Here is a 20664-nt window from a genome sequence, read left to right as displayed (position 1 = left end):
ATTTTTCAAATATATTTTCAATAATAGTAAAAGCACACTTAAAGTGTTCTTTCAAGTTAAAACTCCAGAGAACAGATTAATTAAAATATATTAAGAAACAATGAAAAATTAGAGGTAGTGACATTTAAAATGCCATGGTAATAGAATAACATACAAATATTAATGTAATAATAAATTAAAAAAAAAAAAAAAAAAAAAAAAAAGCGATGAAAAGAACCTCATATATTTTTCCGATGAAAAGAACCTCATATATTTTTCCGAAAATAGGTAATACATTCCTGGCCCTTATACAGCCCACATCCTTATAAAATCTGAGGCTCAACTTTTCTTTCACCACCCTCTCAAAAATACATTTCCAGATCTATATTTCTTCCAAATTTGGATTATTATTATTATTATTATTATTATTATTATTATTATTATTATTATTATTATTATTATTATTATTATTATTATTATTATTATTATTATTATTTAAACTACAACCCTAGTTAGAAAAGCTGGATGCTCTAAACCCAAGGCTCCAACAAAGAAAATTAGCCGAGTGAGGAGAGCAAATAATGAAATAAATAAATTATATGAGAAGTAATGAAAAAAAAATAAAAGAGAATATTAGATATCGTAAGATCAGTAACAATGTTAAAATAGATCTGTCATATATAAACTATGAAGAGATACTTATGTCATCTTGTTAAACATAAAAAATAAATAGCTGAAAGTTTGAACTTCCGAAGTTCCACCAATTCAACTGCCTGATAAGGAAGATCATTCCACGATCTGGGCACAAGTGGAATAAAACTTAGAATACTGCGTAGTATTGAGCCTCATGATGGGAAAGACAAGACTTAGGATGTTACAGTCCGGGAAGATCTGATTGCAAAGGATGGTCAGAATTATGAAAAATCTTGTGATACATGTATAAAACAACGGTGCCAGAGATTATTATCTAGAACAGGAGTAGGTAATTAAATATACAGGAATTTTTTGTCCAACAAAAGATGAGAGTTTGCAGCTAAAGACCAGACATGAGAACAAAACTCTAAAACAAGGTAGAATGAAAGAATTGAAACACTCCTTCAAGGTAGATTCATCATCAAAAATCTTGAAACGCACTCTCAATAAGCCATTCTTTTCATGTTCAGCTGAAGAAGAAACAGAACGAATCTATTTCTCAAAAGTAAATTTGCAATCAAGGATCACACCTAAAATTTCTAAAGCTTTATATAGTTAACCATTATCAATGCAGAGATTTGGAAGATGAGGAGCCACTTCCTGCAAATTACTATTTTGTGACTTTTATTTCGAAATAAGGAGAGTTTAGACTTGGTAAGGAGAGAGAGAGAGAGAGAGAGAGAGAGAGAGAGAGAGAGAGAGAGAGAGAGAGAGAGAGAGAGAGAGAGAGAGAGAGAGAGCAACTTGGAAACGCCCCAGTTATACTCAAAGTAGTCACCTAATCATTCTTGGATCCTTCATTTAGGAAGAATGAAAATTGTAGTCAATTTGGTAGTAATGATGAATTCAGTCCATTTGTAGTTGTTCTCCATAGGTCTGAATCATGCTGGATGCTGTGTGGAAATCAGGTAAAGGGATAAATGAGCATAAACAGCGAGAGAGATGAAAGAGTTCCCATTTATTTGTAGTTTGAAATAGAAACAGAATTAGCTGGTGAACAAGTAACGCTCCTGACTGGTGAACACCAGACTGGGTTTACAGTCCCGCTCAAACTCGTTAGTTTCACTTGGTCGCTGCACCCTAACTATCCTCGTGAGCTAAGGATGAGGGTTTTGGGGGAGCCTCTACGTCTATCAGCTGAGTCATCAGCAGCCATTGCCGGGCCCTCCTTGGTCCTAGCTTGGGTGGAGAAGTGTTTGGGCGCTGATCATATGTATATATGGTCAGTCTTTAGGGCATTGTCCTGCTTGGTAGGGCAATGTCACTGTCCCTTGCCACTGCCATTCACGGTTGGTCTTTAAACTTATTTATATATACATAAAACTATCGGGCAATATTGTGACCCAGTGCCACTAAAGCAAGAGCCCAATGCCTCCTCCAATCTTAAAGACGTCAATAGACTCTATATGAGTAATTTCCAGGACATCCAAAGTGTCCCACTGCGGATCTTCATGATCCCCGTTTTCTTTTTTTTTCTTTTTTTTTATACCCACCAGTATTTTTCTTGTTATTCCTTCTCTTGTTTCGTTTCCTGAGAGTCTTATTGGCATCCTGTCCTCCTCAAAATTATTCAAAAGACGAATACCGTTAATGGAACTTCTACAAAATAAATAGAAATTTCAAGAGAAGAGTAAAGCGTGATTATATCCTACAGTGGATATATATATATATATATGTGTATATATATATATATATATATATATATATATATATATATATATATATATATATATATATATATATATATATGTATATATATATAATGTAATCGTGAATCAATTTTCTTTTTTTAAGGTATATCTAAAGGTAATAATGTATCAGGGAGACGAAATTTAGACATTATTCTTTATAAAGTTGGTTTTGAAGACTTTTGCACTTTCCCAGAAAATGTTAAAACAAGTTAAAGAGGAATATTGCTATCCTTTTATTTAATTAATTTACAGTATCTACTAACATCCTTAAAGGACATTTCTTAATAGGTAAGATTTATTCAAATATACATCAACACTGAATGATATAGACCAGTTACCAACGCATGGTGCTTTTCCCATACCAATGGATCGAATAAAAGTGGTGGATGGCCTAATATTGACTTAGGCTTGTTAACAGTTACATTTTGCTTTTAAAACGGCCAAATGCTCTTAGAAATCCAAGCTACGTTCCTGTCTTCCCTGTACTGTCTTTGTAAAGGTATAAACCGGCAATCCAGTGTCTCCAAAACTTCGAACAGATTAAAAAAAAACACCTCTTCCCACACTCATTAAAGCCCTAAAGAATATTTTCATTATTGAGAGAGAGAGAGAGAGAGAGAGAGAGAGAGAGAGAGAGAGAGAGAGAGAGAGAGAGAGAGAGATTTTGCATTAATGACATCAAAATAGTTACAGAGCAAATGCTAATGTCTTCTACGGGCGACTAAAACAATTGTCTCGCTTGATGTGGAAGACTTGGGAGGTCCACCTATCAACCTTCATACACTTCTGCAATTTCTCTCGATAAGGGTCCATGCTGCCATATATCCGGTATGATCTAATTCTTGACTAACTGCCCACTCAACTAAAATTGTAATTGTAACCAAAAGTTTCGTAGCACGCTCAAAATAAATAAAAGCATTCTTAAATAGTTGTATAAAAATCATACACTATCACGTATAAACTTGTTTGGGTAACCTAGCAACTAAGTTTTTGAATAAATCAATGTAATGGTGAGTTGTGTTTTCAAGCAGCTCGAGGGCCAAATACCATATATACATATGATCAGTAGGGTCCACGTTTATAATCCTATTGAGAATGATATGGTTAATCTTTTTGAAAATATTGCCGATGAATAACATGGAAGGAGAAAGAAAGCACTGGACCATGAAAGATATGTACTTGCCAAAGGGCCCCGAATTCCTTACCACAGGAGTTAGAAAACTATCAGATAAGATCCAAGAAAGTAGACTGAGGTGGTATGGTCATGTCATGAGAAGAGATGAACAGTATATTGGAGGAGAGTGATGGAAATGGAGGTACAGGGAACGAGAAGGAGAGGGAGACCAAAGCGAAGGTGGGTGGACTGTATCAAGGATGACCTTCGATCAAAGGGATTAACCGGTGATGAAGTGTGGGACAGAGCTAGATGGCGAAAGCTGGCCAGAAACATCGACACCACATAGAAGTGGGAAAAGATGCAGACAAAGAAGAAGAAGAAGAAGAAGAAAGGGCCCCGAATTCCAAAAATCACACGTGATATTTAGAATATCATCACATCCTTAAAACTAACCTGTTTTATGTACTGAACGGCAATTTTAAGTGTTCGGTTGAATAGAGGAATGTTAAAACATGAGACCGTTGGAAAGTACTCTGATGTTTATTTGTTATCATCGTTACCCTGGCTGCTGTTTAGCCAGCCCTCCGTGACTAGACTTTGTTAATTCGCTTTATCGATTTCCGTCGCCATATTAATCAAGAACTGGGATGGCACCTTGCGTTATTGTAGGTGATTATAGAAATTATAGGTTGTTGTTTCGAACGCTTGAAATAAAGTCTTCAAAAACTTTGGAAAATAATGAACTACAGCGGAAGGAATTGTTCCAATTGTGCTAAAAGCAGGAAAAATAGCATTTAAGCGTTTTATAATATGTGGAATCCTATAGGACCCATCCGGAATCTTTTGACTGAATAGGTTTAAAAGAGATTTGAAAAGCACCACCGTTATTTTCAAAAACAAATGAATTTAAAAACGTTCAATGACATTTTAAGGTTAATATCAACATTGAAATTAATATTATGAAGCCTGGAGTAAACTAAATAGTTTATTATTTGATACTATAAGTAAATATTGCGCTAGACAACTACATTTGTTCTAAAGATCTGGGTTTTGACATTTCAGGGCATAATTACTAGGTATCAAAGTATCATGGCCTGGTAACAGATGTGTCCTACCTCAAGTCAGTCATGAAGAGGAAGTCGCTATAAGGACACCGGTTAGATCACCTGCAGGAGAGGGTCCTGCTGAAGAGACAACTGCTTCTCTTGCAGAGAGCTCAAGTCATATCAAAATAACATCTCCTCTCGAGTATATTAGTCAGCAACCCAGAATTCCCAGTAAGAGATTGCTTTAAACTACAATACACTTCATCGACCGAGATCAAAACATGTGTTGTATTATTCCCTCTGCGAGAATCCAGGCTTACGTCACATCGGCATCATGGGGTAAAATTTGGGAAATTCTCGATAGTGAAGTTCATTTTTCTCACGACGATTTTTCCATATTTCCCATCAATTCAAAACGCATCAAATCACATCTATTATGTCTTTCTACATTTTTCATCATGCAGAATTTCTCTTGCTTTCCATTAAAAGTTCTCTCTCTCTCTCTCTCTCTCTCTCTCTCTCTCTCTCTCTCTCTCTCTCTCTCTCTCTCTCTCTCTCTCTCTCTCTCTCTCTCTCTGAAAAACGAGTAGTTCTACAATTTAGATATGCAAATGAAAATCTTGTGGTGGCCTGTTGGTAACGACCTTGCCTGGTGATCACTAGACTGGTGTTCAAATCCCTCTCAAACTCGTTATTTCCTTTGGTCGCTGCAACATCACCATCCTTGTGAGCTAATGAGAGGGTGTTGGTTGGAGGAGCCTATACGCCTAGCCCTCCCTGGTCCTAGCTTGGGTGGAGAGGGGCTTGGGGCGCTGATCATATGTATATGTATGGTCAGTCTCTAGGGCATTGTCCTGCTTGATAGGGCAATGTCACTGTCCCTTGCCTCAGTCACTCACGATTGCCCTTTAAATCTTCAAAAAAAAAAAAAAAAAAAAATTATTATTAGCCTTATTAAGGGGAATCTAAAGGAATTCAATGGTGGAAATTAAATAAAAAGCTAAATTCACTGTTGTGGTGTAGAGACTAAGGCTGTGAAGTTCTGTGTGATGTTTTGTGATCCCGTTCTCGTTACAATTTTTTTGTATTTTGGTGGAAGTAAAGAAGACGTCGATGTATTTTTTCTAGTTTTATTGTATTTCATTAACTACGACAAATGTATGCGACCTGTCAAAATGACGGCTAAATAATTGAATAGATATACACACACGTACAGGCACCTCCCTTCTCACCAGGGTATGACTACTTCCTCTTCCCCCCACCCGAAGGACAAGGAGAACTGACGTAAGCAGAAAGATATATATATATATATATATATATATATATATATATATATATATATATATATATATATATATATATATATATATATACTTATATATACATATATATATGTATATATATATTTATATATATATATATATATATATATATATATATATATATATATATATATATATATATATATATATATATATATATATATATATATATATATACATATATATATATATGTATATATGCTGTATATATATATAGATCTATATATATATATATATATATATATATATATATATATATATATATAAATAAATAAATATATATATATATATATATATATATATATATATATATATATATATATATATATATATATATATAAATATATATATATATATATATATATATATATATATATATATATATATATATATATATTTATATATATATATATTTATACATATATATGGATATATATATGAATATATATATATACATATATATATATATTCATATATATATTTATAAACATATATATATATATTTATATTTATATAAATATATATATATATATATATATATATATATATATATATATATATATATATATATATATATATATATATATAAACGTATACATATGTATATATATATTTATATATATATATATATATATGTATACATTTATATATATATATATATATATATATATATATATATATATATATATATATATATATATATATATATATATATATAAATATATATATATATAATATATATATATATATATATGTATATATATATATTTATATATATATATATATATATATATATATATATATATATATATATATATATATATATATATATATATATATATATATATATATATATATATAGTCTGATTATGTTAACGAATGTCTTGGGTTTTTAGAATGTTTATTGTTTTGGATAGTTCCCCTAATCATATTTTATCTCTCTTGAATTACCCTTATTTTCAATATTATCTATATTAGGTTTTTAGTCTTTTCTGATATTTTTCCTTGATCTTGTCTATGAACTTTTCCACCGATCTCTTGGGCTGATTCCAATATAGATTTTGGTAGATTACTGTTAATCTCTTCTTAACATGCTTACATTTCATCGTGTAGCCGGGATTACCTATTTTGCACTGTAAAACTCTTATTACAGGATTGTTTATTTTCTCTCTTTGAATTAGTTTTTCTTGGTCTTACCTTATATCTAAACAACTTTGTATCTCACCATTCTATGGTCGCTTAATTTTAACTTGTTTAGTAGACTTACATCTTTAACTAAATTAACTATTTCCCTGAGAATAATATCTATTTCGTTTTTCGTTTCTCCATTTTGGCTTTTCCATATACATTTTCTATGTTATTTTTCTTATAAAAAACAGGTGTTCATGCTTTTAAGATAGTGTCTTTCAGCAAATTCTACTAAAGGAAGGAAGAAGAATCAGACTGATGAAAAGAAGACTTGGAACAGAGTACTTATAAATGTTCGCTTAAAAGGATGCAAAAGTAGTGATAGCAATTGCCTAGGAATTCTATACAAGGCTATACTATAAGTCGTGATATAAGAAATGACTTTGCCAATAGAAATAATGAAACAGCTGAGCCGATACCAAATGTAACAGTAGGAGAAGTAAAGAGACCATTAAAAAGCATGAAAAGAGGTAAACCAGTAGGAGAAAATGGCCTATTATTTGATTTGATATTAGATGGAGGAGATTTCATAGTAGTAAAAGTTTTACACAAAATGTCTCCAGTAAAGTTTTACACCTAAAACCTGGAAATTATACTAATTCAAAAAAAAAAAAAAAAAAAAAAAAAAAAAAAAGGAGATACAGAAGACCTGAAAGCTTACCGCCCAATAAGTTTGCTCTCCACAATATATGAAATATTTGCAAAGTTCATACTAGTTTAAATAGAAAGATAGCTAGACTTGAATCAACCAAGAGGGCAGATAGGCTTTAGAAGTGGGTATTCAACTACTGATCATATCCATGTAATTAACCAGCTGAAGGAAAAATCAATAGAGTATAACAAACCACTATGTATAGCAGTGGTTCCCAAACTATCTTACCTGACGCCCCCTTTTTGCTTCCAGTAGACCCGTACGCCCCCCACCCCTCTCTTTTTTTTATATGAAATGATTCTTACATTTATTTCTTAGCGTTGTACAGGAAAACAGATTTCTGTTTGTATTACATTTTAATAATGAAAGCCACTCAAACAAATAATAGTACATTCCAGTAACTAAAAACGAAACATTTGGTTCAAAGTGAGCGAAAAAAAAGTTAGAACATTAGCAAATTTTATTATTCTATTAAACAAGTAATTTCAAGCAGATGACTTCACGCCCCCCTTCTATCGTCCTCACGCCCCCCTAGTGGGGCGCGCCCCCCCAGTTTGGGAACCACTGATGTAGAGCATTTATAGACTATGGAAAAAATTTATATTTTTTCAAAACTTCAGCAGAAATGAAAGTCCTTCAAAGACAAGAAATATATGAATCTTATGTTAGAACACTTGATGATATCTTTACAGGAAGTAGAGCAATCCTAAAATTACATAAAGATAGTGAGAAAATTCCCATTCAAAAGATGCTTTTAAGAATTTAGATTGGGAAAATATAGGAATTGATATTAATGTGAAATACCTTAACATCTTCAGATTTGCAGATGATATAGATGTGTTTAGTGAATCATGAAAGGAATTGCAGGTGATAGAAGATTCGAAAAGAGAAAAAAAAGAATTGCAGGACTGAAAATAAATATAAGTAAAGCTAAGATATTGTTCAATGAAAATGCTGAGAATTAAGAAATAAGGTTTACGGATGAACCTCTAGAGATTGTTAATGAATATACGTACTTAGGACAGATAGTAAGCATTTCCCCTGGACACGAGACCAAAATTAAAAGAAGGAGAAGTATAGGTTGGAGAGCTTTTGGTAAACAAAATGAGATTATGAAAAGTAAAATGCCACTTTCTCTAAAGAGAAAAGTATTTAATCGGATGATCCTACCAGTATTAACTTATGCATCAAAAACTGGGAGCCTTACTGAAGCCTTTGAACTTAAGCTAGTCACAACCAAAAGGGCTATGGAAAGAATAATGATGGAAATAAAATGAAGAGACAGAAAAAGAGCAACATGGATACGAGAGCAAACTAAAGTAGAGAATAACAAATAATGAATGGATATGAAGAATAAAAGAATGCAGGTGTGGACTGGCATAGAAAGATAAAAAACTGACACAAGTGGAAAGACATGTCTGAAACATTTGTTCTGCAGTGGACAAGTAACAGTTGGTGATGCTGAGGATATATATATATATATATATATATATATATATATATGTATATATATATATATATATATATATATATATATATATATATATATATATATATATATATATATATATATATATATATATATATAGGAAAGATACTGTGCTAATATCACGCGTCGTCAAGCTCGACTGACTAAATGACGTCATGTAAAAACATAATAGCATAAGTGATTGAACATGAACAAAAGTGAATCGGAATGAACGTAGATTATTATTATCATTATTATTATTATTATTATTATTATTATTATCATCTAAGCTATAACTCTAGTTGGAAAAGCAAGATGGTAAAAGCTCATGGGCTCCAACGGGGAAAAATAGCCCAGCAAGGAAAGAAAACAAGGAAATAAATAAATTACAAGAAAAGTAATAGACTATCAAAATGAAACATTCTAAGAAGAGTAACTAAATTAAATTAGATCTTTCTTGTTTAAACTATAAAAACTTGAAAAAAAAGCAAGAGGAAGAAAAATAAGATAAAACCGCGTGCCTGAGTGTACTCTAGATAGAAAAGTGTTCCAAAGTGTGCCATAGGGTAAGGACACTTAAATCCAGGACAGTGAAAGGCCATGGTACATAGGGTATGGCACTACCCAAGAATAGGGAACAACAGTTTGATTTTGGATTGTCATTCTCCTAGAAGAGCTGGATCGTCCTTCTCCTAGAAGAGCTTGATCGTCCTTCTCCTAGGAGAACTGCTTACCATAGCTAAAAGAGTCTCTTCTACCCTTAGCAAGAGGAAAGTAGCCACTGAATAATTACATTGCGGTAGTTAATCCCTTGAGCGAAGAGGAATTGTTTGGTAATCTCAGTGTTGTCAGAATAGGCCAGACTATTCGGTGTATGTGTAGACAAAGACAAATTGAGTCGTAACCAAAGAGTGGGACCTAATGTAGTACTGGCTGGCCAGTCAAAGGACCCAATAACAGCTCTAGCTGTAGTATCTCAAAGGCTGGCTGGTGCCCTGACCAACCTACTACCTATACAAGACTAGTGTCATTACTGGATATAAACTATTACAGTTATAATACACGCACAGAATGATATTGCTCTTGTTACGTGTAGCACTATAACAATATAAGTTTTATACAAAACTTACGATTCCTTTTAAGAAACATACATGACAGCTTGTGTCATTTTCTACTAAAGTAAGGTCAGCATTTGTACTATCATTATCATGACCTTCAATATCGTTATCATTGCTAAGAATTTCATTCTTGACCCCGATATCCTTAATGCGTATATGAGCCCCTGAGCCCCTGAGCTTATAGCATCCTGCTTTTCCAACTAGGGTTGTAGCTTAGCAAGAAATAATAATAATAATAATAATAATAATAATAATAATAATAATAATAATAATTGTGTACGACATAGCGCGCTATGCATTTCTTTTTATACGCCCAGACAGTCTCCAATACCGCCACTTGTGTTGCGATATTCATTGAAATATATTCTCTGGACACAAATGTTATAATTCTATGCACATTTTGGTCATAGAATTTTCATTTTTTTTTTTTTTTTTTTTTGCAGTCATTAATCTGTAGTCAGTAGGCTATCGAGTTATTTATTTCTCTTTGTAGTATTTATCTGTTTCTAATTGTCATTATTGATGCCGTAGGCCTTTACACTGGGCACGTTCCAAAATCAAGGTAATAGTATTTCTTTTATTGATAAATTTCATGATCACTACACATATGCTAAGCCACATATACTAAGCAGATTCCTTTTGCATGCAAATATAGCTTATGTTCCCATAGTAGCTTTCCCTTCTACTTATAGATGATAGAATTCGTTTTTTTTCTTTTTATTGTCATGCAAGACTACTTAGTTCACTTAAACTTTTTTGTGTTCGCTTTTACTTGTTAATTTTTTTTTCTATCTTTTACACGAATTAGTTTTGACGAAACCTTCCTTGATGGAAATGGTTCATTTTATATCATGAAAATCGTTATTGAGATCTATGACCATTGTCTTGATAAATTGGTGGTAATCAGTTGTATTTATATCAATTTCTGAGTTTTCATGGTCCGAAATATTCACATGTGAGGGAATGAGTTGCAAATCCAGACACCATAAACTCATCAAGGGACAATAAGAGTTGATATCAATGATAGACCAACCGTACTCAAAATCCTAAAATCCAATTTCTTTTTTTAATGAATTCTGTTATTTGCAAATATCAATATGAATCCGACGAAGTAAGACATTCGCCTTTCGAAGAGAACCATATTATTATTATTATTATTATTATTATTATTATTATTATTATCATTATTATTATTTGCTAAGCTGCAACCCTAGTTGAAAAAGCAGGATGCTATAAGCCCAGGGGCCTCAACAGGGAAAATAGCTCAGTGTGGAAAGGAAACGAAAAAAAACACATTTTAAGAAGAGCAACAACATTAAAATGAATATCTCCTATATAAACTACAAAAAAACTTTAACAAAATAAGAGGAAGAGAATTAAGATAGAATAGTGTGCCCGAGTGGACTCTCAAGCAAGAGAACTCTAACCCAAGACTGTGGAGGACCATGGTACAGAGGCTATGGCACTACCCAAGATTAGAGAACAATGGTTTGATTTTGGAGTGTCTTTCGCCCAGAAGAGCTGCTTACCATAGCTAAAGAGTCTCTTCTACCCTTACAAGGAGGAAAGTGGCCACTGAACAATTGCAGTGCAGTAAGAAGAATTGTTTAGGAATCTCAGTGTTGTCAGGTATATGAGGCAGAGGAGAATATGTAAAGAATAGGCCAGACTATTCGGTGTGTGTGTGTGTGTGTGTGTGTGTGTGTGTGTGTGTGTGTGTGTGGGCAAAAGGAAAAATGAACCGTAACCAGAGAGAAGGATCCAATATACTACTGTCTGGCCAGTCAAAAGACCCCATAACTCTCTAGCAGTCAGCCTTGGGAAAAGTTCGTCAGTGCGTGACGGTTTCTCGTTCGTGATATTTGAATCATCACTTCTTTCTGACAGTCGCTTGCAGAGGGTGGTGCTTCTCGCTTCTCAACTGCTGGCGCTTGACTCTGTTACAGAACTGCGTGCCCTTCCCGGTTCAAAGTGTTTCATTTAATCTCTGTACATCCTCAAGTTCCCCCCCCCCCCACCAGTAAAGGTAAGGTTTCCTTTAATAGATACTTTAATACATAGCTATACTACTGAAGAATTGCCCAGTCTCTGTTTTCTTCGACTCTTTATAACCCGTTGAATTTTTGGGGAAGATGAATACGCCATGTTATAGTATGACAGTCAAGTGACCTGTGGTTTCTCCTTGCATTTCTTGTTTCATTTACATTTTCGTCAAGCGTTTCGACGGCATAACCATGTCTGTCATCTGTTCATCAACCCTTAACTGGTTAAGTATATAAAGTATGTTGGCTATTACTGACTCAGACCCCTCTTATATTTTTCATCTTAACTTTTGCCGCCATAACTTTTCACACAGGTTGAGGTCTTTTTCTTTTACAGTACTGTGCGCTCTATACATACTTTCTTTGGCCCTTCTATGTGTAACTTTCTGTATATATTTTTATGGGCAACTTCTTCATCAATACTTAAGGATTTTTTTTAATTAAAAGCAAGTGATACTGAACTTTGGATATTATTATTTTTTTTTTCCATTTAAGTTATCTTTTCCAATTAAATTCCAGAAAGCATTTATTACTCGCCGGCCTTAGCATTCAATTCCCAAGACAGAATCATCACGTCAGCAATAAAGTCTCATTATTTCTGTTAATTTTTACATACTGATATTACATATATATATATATATATATATATATATATATATATATATATATATATATATATATATATATATATATATATATATATATATATATTTCCCTTCGAACGACTGTACTGCTAATAAGTAATGAAGGTGGCTTCTTTGTGAGATTATCCTGAAAATACTGCACTGTAATTATTCAGTGGCTACTTTCCTCTTGGTAAGGGCAGAGGGCACTCTTTAGCAATGGTAAGCAGCTCTTCTAGGAGAAGGACACTCCAAAATCAAACCATTGTTCTCTAGTCTTGGGTAGTGCCATAGCCTCTGTACCATGGTCTTCCGTTGTCCTGGGTTAGAGTTCTCTTACCTGAGGGTACACTCGGGCACACTATTCTATTAATTTCTCTTCCTCTTGTTTTGTTAAAATTTCTATAGTTTGTATAGAAGATATTTACCTTTCTTAGAATATCTTATTTTTCATTGATTCCTTTCCTCTCTGGGCTATTTTCCCTGTTGGGGCCCCTGGGCTTATAGAATCCTGCTTTTCCAAGTAGGGTTGTAGCTTAGCAATTAATAATAATAATAATAATAATAATAATAATAATAATAATAATAATGACTACATGACAGGAACTGGAATAGGCTTTATGGTGGAGAAGGCAGGACTGTTAGAATTAACTGCATACTTAGTATTACGAATAGGATGTTACTGTCTGAGAAGATCTGAATGCGAATTCAGACAGGAGAAAAAGAGACTGACCATATCTACATGTGATCAGCGCCCAAGCCCCCTCTCCACTAAAGCTAGGACCAAGGAGGGTCAGGCAATGGCTGCTGATGACTCAGCAGATAGACCTATAGGCTTCCCCCTAAACAACCCCAGTTTTATCTCACGTGAATGGTGAGGTTACAATGAACAAAGGAACTAACGAGTTTGAGCGGGACTCTAACCCCAGTCTAGCGATCTCCAAGCAAGGACGATACCAAGAGGCCACCACAACCCTATTGTATAGTGAATCATTCCACTGTACAGAAAGTTATAAATTTGCTTCCTCGTGATACCTACAAGGAATGCTTATCATCAGCACGTCGATTCCCTTCACTACATCAGGCACCATCATCTTATTGACTCTCTCCCACTATCAGATATTAAGACATTTCCTCTCCAATTTACTGTATATGTCTTCCTCTCATCCGTTCTCCCAATTCTATTGAATTACATATATATATATATATATATATATATATATATATATATATATATATATATATATATATATATATTTGACAGAGTAGGTAATCCTACTTATAGGTTTCCCCAAAACCCCCATCGTTAGCTTACAAGGATGGTGAGGGTGCAGACACGAAAAAAGCTATCGAGTTTGAGCGGGACTCGAACCCTAGTCCAGGCCTCCAGTCTGGATTAAAGTGGAATACAGGGTTACACTTCTTCTTCTTCTTCTTCTTCTTCTTATTATTATTATTATTACTAGATAAGCTACAACACTAGTTGGTAAAGCAAGATGCTATAAGCCCAAGGGCTCCAACCAAGAAAAATAGCCCAGTGAGGAAAGGAAATAAGAAAATAAATAAACGATATAAGAAGTAATGAACAGTTAAAATAAAATATTTTAAAAACACTAATAACATTAAATCCGACATTTCATATATAAACTATAAAAGGACTCATGTCAGCCTGTTCAACATAAGAACATTTGCTGCAAGTTTGAAGTTTTGATTTTCCACTGATTCAACTACCCGCTTAGGAAGATCATTCCACAACTTGGTCACAGCTGGAATAAAACTTCTAGAGTACTGTGTAGTATTGAGCCCATGATGGAGATTGATTATCAGTTATCTGACATCCTGACATCTAAGGTCATTGAAGCCCAATTCCCACCCCCCACCCCCATGATGGAAAAGGCCTGACTATTAGAATTAACTGCATACCTAATATTACAAACAGGATGGAACTGTCCGGGAAGATCGGAGTGTAAAGGATGGTCAGAATTATAAAAAAAATCTTATGCAACATACATAATGAACTAATTGAACGACGGTGCCAGAGATTAATATCTAGATCAGAAATGAAAAATTTAATAGACCGTAAGTTCCTGTCCAACAAATTAAGATGAGAATCAGCAGCTGAAGACCAGACAGGAGAACAATACTTAAATTCAAGGTAGAATGAAAGAATTAAAACACTTCTTCAGAATATATTGATCACCGAATATCTTAAAAGACTTTCTCAATAAGCCAATTTTTTGTGCAAATTAAGAAGACACAGACCTCATGTGTTTTCCAAAAATAAATTTGCTGTAAAAAATCGCACCTAAAATTATAAAAATCATACAAAGTTGAAGAAACATTACCAATGCGGATGTTGAGGAGCCACCGTCCTTGACCTACTTACAAACATATTTTGAGTTTTGTTAGGATTCAACTTCATACCCCATAATTGGCACCATGCACTAATTTTAGCTAGATCTCTATTAAGGGATTCACCAACCCCAGATCTACATTCAGGAGATGGAATTGATGCAAAGAGAGTAGCATCATCTGCATAGGATGGAGTCACACCTTGGTGAGAGTGGGGTACCCCGAGAGGGTACACTCAGAAACCACAACTGTCGAGTTGTAGTTAGGAAACGGGGAGGGGTGAAAGGGTTGAATCTGTGTAAATATTTAGCCGTTATTTATAACGGATCTCTTATATTAGTGATAATGATAATAGTAACAGCAAGAAGGATATTGATAATAATAATAATGGTGAAAATCCCATTGTTTTGTGTTCCTCGGCCCGGTTGCTTTTGGTGTTTGAACAGTGATAACCATTCCATTGATTTCCATGACTGTGACATCAGAACCATTTTATTATTATTATTATTATTACTATCCAAGCTACAACCCTAGTTGGAAAAGCAAGATGCTATAAGCCCAGGGGCTCCAGCAGGGAAAAATAGCCCAGTGAGGAAAGGAAATAGGGAAATAAATAAATGAAGAGAACAAATTAACAATAAATCATTCTAAAATAAGTAACAACGTCAAAACAGACATGTCATATATAAACTATTAACAACATCAAAAACAAATATGTCATAAATAAACTATAAAAAGACACATGTCCGCCTGGTCAACAAAAAAGCATTTGCTCCAACTTTGAACTTTTGAAGTTCTACTGATTCAACCACCCGATTAGGAAGATCATTCCACAACTTGGTCACAGCTGGAATAAAACTTCTAGAGTACTGCGTAGTATTGAGCCTCGTGATGGAGAAGGCCTGGCTATTAGAATTAACTGCCTGCCTAGTATTACGAACAGGATAGAATTATCCCCTCCGAAGGGGATATATATTATGTTCAAATGCCGATTCTTAGTAACTGCAGTATTATTACAGCTAAATTCCCTTTGCTGTACTAATAGCAATTACGGATAACAATCTACGATTTAAAAGGATGCCGCCCGTTGAGATACTACCGCTAGAGAGTTATTGGGTCCTTTGACTGGCCAGACAATACTACATAGGACCCTTCTCTCTGGTTACGGTTCTTTCCCTTTGCCTACACAGACACCGAATAGTCTGGCCTATCCTTTACAGATTCTCCTCTGTCCTCATACACCTGACAACACTGTGATTACTAGACAATTCTTCTTCACTCAAGGGGTTAATTACTGCCCTGTAATTGTTCAGTGGCCACTTTCCTCTTGGTAAGGGTAGAAGAGACTCTTTAGCTATGATAAGCAGTTCTTCTAGGAGAAGGACACTCCAAAATCAAACCATTGTTCTCTAGTCTTGGGTAGTGCCATAGCCTCTGTACCATGGTCTTACACTGCCTTGGGTTAGAGTTCTCTTGCTTGAGGGTACACTCGGGCACACTTTTCTATCTAGTTTCTCTTCCTCTTGTTCTGTTGAAGTTTTTATAGTTTAAATAGGAAATATTTATTTTAATATTGTTACTATTCCTAAAATATTTTATTTTTCCTTATTTCCTTATTTCCTTTCCTTACTGGGCTATTTTCCCTGTTGGGGCCCCTGGCCTTGTAGCATCCTGCTTTTCCAACTAGGGTTGTAGCTTAGCATTTAATAATAATAATAATAATAATAATAATAATAGTGGATTCGTTAAGCTCGACTTTGAGGAAGAGTTTGAATGGGCAAAATTCAAGATATCTTTGCAATCGTCAATAAATAAGTGATTCCCAGGGAGGTGAAGATGAATATTGAAATAATAATTTGCAATGTTAAAAACAGTGGAAAGTTATTGTTTTTATTTCGTCTTGGTGATTATTTTTTTATTTTATTATCAATTATTGTAATGATAGATAGAATTCATCATGATTTTTTTTTTTTAATTTAGTAATAATTATTGTTTTGTTTCTTCCTGTAACCTGCAACTAAAACGTTTTAGTTGCAGGTTACAGGAACTACATGGAGGGTTAAAACTTTTCAACCAGGTCACTGGCGCTATTGAATATGGCGGTTGTTCGCCATTTAATTCTCTGTACCATTCATATATATATATATATATATATATATATATATATATATATATATATATATATATATATATATATATATATATATATATATATATATATATATAGATATAAACACACACACATATATACAGTATATATATATAGATATATATATATATATATATATATATATATATATATATATATATATATATATATGTATATATATATATATAATATATATATATATATATATATATATATATATATATATATATATATATATATATATATATGTGTGTGTGTATATATCTATATATATATATATGTATATACATAAATATATATAAATATATATATATATATATATATATATATATATATATATATATATATATATATATATATATATGCATATATATATATATATATATATATATATATATATATATATATATATATATATATATATATATATATAAATATATGTATATGTATACTCCTACTCATATATCATGTGTATATATGTGATAATGTCAAGTAGCAAGTATCTTGGGTTTATAGCATCCTGCTTTTCCAATTAGGGTTGTAGCTTAGCAAGTAATAATAATAATAATATTATGTATCAAGCTTGTTTTCTAGGCAAAGCCACCTGTCATGTGTATATAGTATTAAAAGTAATGAGCCAAGAACACTACCCTGAGGAATACCAGATATCACATTCCTATACTCACTATGGTGCTAATCAAGACCAACTCTTTACGATCTATTAATTAAGAATTTCTTAATGATGCTAAGAAACGACCCACTCACTCCCAACTGTTTGATTTTGAATATAAGGGCCTCACGATTAACATGGTGCAAGGCAACACTAAAACTAAGGCCAATCATAGGAACTTCCTGACCACAATCAAAGGATTTCTGAACAGCATTGGAGATTGTAAGAAAGGCATCACATGCTCCAAGGCCTTAACGAAAACCAAGTTGCAAACTAAGGAACAGATGATTACCTTCAGCAAACCTATTAAGATGTTTTGCCAAAAGACGTTCAAAAACTTTAGATAACATGGGAGTTATCGAAATTGGGCGGTAATCAGTTGGACTTGAGTTATCACAAACACGTTTACATAGTGCAGTAACGTTACCAATAAGACAATTTCGGCTGCTCTGACAGAGGTTCTGGTAAAAAAAAAGTCATAAGTCAGTACTTGACCACACCAGAATGATGAACAAGTAAACTGTCTTATAACGGATTAAGACACTCATCACCTAGTTAGTCGTTTTAATCTAATGTGAGCTGGACACCAGAAAGTCTCAGTTGACATTTAAAGATCTTTATTTCCTTATTAGGATTTGTGTTCCTCTTTCTCTCCTTGTGTCAGTATTTCACTCCTATTAAAGATATTTTGGAAACTTACATAGGGAAATCAGTCAGAAGCTACATAATGTTTTCATTTTCCATTCCTTGTGTATATATATCTATATGTATATACACACACACACACACACATACATACATATATATATATATATATATATATATATATATATATATATATATATATATATATATATATATATATATATATATATATATATATATATATATATATATATATACATACACACACATACAGGGTGGACCACAAAAAAAAGTGACAAAATAAAATTGTTACAATTTCTACAAATATATGTATTTTTGCAAGAATTTTTTCATCAGACGTGGACCATCTGTCAAAGTCTTATTGTACAAAAGCATTTTCAAATTGAAGAGATTTTAGCTATTGTAGTCATTGATTTATGATATGTTCAATCCGCGCCCATCGCTGCTGTATGACATTCCCCGCTCTCACATTGAAATTGTTAAGAGCTCTCTCCAACATGTCGTTAGGAATTCTACAGATCTCTCTCCTTATGTGTTCTTTCAATCTGTCAATTGTGTCTGGATTGTCCACTTACACTCTCTCCTTTGGGTAACCCCATAGAAAGGAGTCTAGTGGGATGAGATCAGGGGATTACGTTAGCCGAGGATTTTCGGTCCTCCTCGAGATCAATCGGTCTCATGGAAAGTGTTGCCTAAGGTAATGAAGAATGCGGTCAGAACAATGAAGAGGTTCACCGTCATGTTGAAACACAGTAGTGTTCATGTCAAAACCTCTTCTCCTGATTAGTGCTGTGTAATGAAGCATTTTCAAAGCATTTTGATGAATCGGTCTGAATTCACTGTACTTGATGACCATTATCTTCTTCAAAGAAGAATGGGCCAAAATTACCATTCTTTCCAAGTGAACACCACACGGTTATTTTATTTTTACACTCAGATAGGTTTTTCAACATGTTCATGAGGCTTTTTATTGGCCCAAAACCTAAAGTTTTACTTATTCACATGCTCACTCAAATGGAAGAGAAGAGAAGAGAGTCCAAAAGTTGTGGGACATTCTCAATAAACTCACTAATGGTTTGGTCAAACTCAAAGCATTCAGTTTTGTTGGTTTCGGCTTGTGCTTGAAGAATCTGAAACTTGTAAGGAAACATCTTTAAGTCACTGTGAATGATTTGACACACAGATGTCCTAGAAATGCACACTTCCTGTGACAGCCGTTTGGTGGACTTGTGGGTGATTGTTGCAAGTGGTCCCTGACGTCTGTAATGCTCCCTAGTGTCCTCGCTGAGACTTTTGGACCCCAATGGCCTTTGTTGTTGATAAGCACACTTCCAGTGTTTCTGAGCTTTTCTAACAAGTGTGTGATAGTATGACGATGTGGAATTTTCTTCTCGGGCTGTTCGCGTCGAAGCTGTCTGAACCATTGTAGGTGTCTTAGTTGCAAAATATAGCTACACAATTCTGGTCCTCTCTTCCACTGAAAAGGGATTATAGTGGTCCATCCTACTGTCAGACAAAACTTGCAGGTCTGCTGTCTACCTCACCTAAAAATAAAAACGAAAAAATTGTTTTCCAAGTAAATGAGTTTATTTTTTCCTTCTTTTAGTGGTACACCCTGTATAAAATCATCACCAGCATCATCATCTGCTGTTGCTAGTCTACTGGAGGAGAAAGGCCTCACACATGTCCTTCCATATGCGTTCGTTTATGGTCTTTCTATGCCAGTCTATACAAGCAAATTTTCTTGGCTTATCAATCCATCCTCTTCTCTTCCTTTCCCTATTTCTTTTGTAATCTATAGGGACCCATTCCGTTATTCTTATTACATTTCTATTGTATGTCATTCTCAATGTATGGCCTGCCCATGTCCACTTCTATTTCTTGCATA

This window comes from Palaemon carinicauda, chromosome 5 (genome assembly GCF_036898095.1).
Source record: "Palaemon carinicauda isolate YSFRI2023 chromosome 5, ASM3689809v2, whole genome shotgun sequence".
NCBI classification, from domain to species: Eukaryota; Metazoa; Arthropoda; class Malacostraca; order Decapoda; family Palaemonidae; genus Palaemon; species Palaemon carinicauda.
This window is presented reverse-complemented; position numbering follows the sequence as displayed.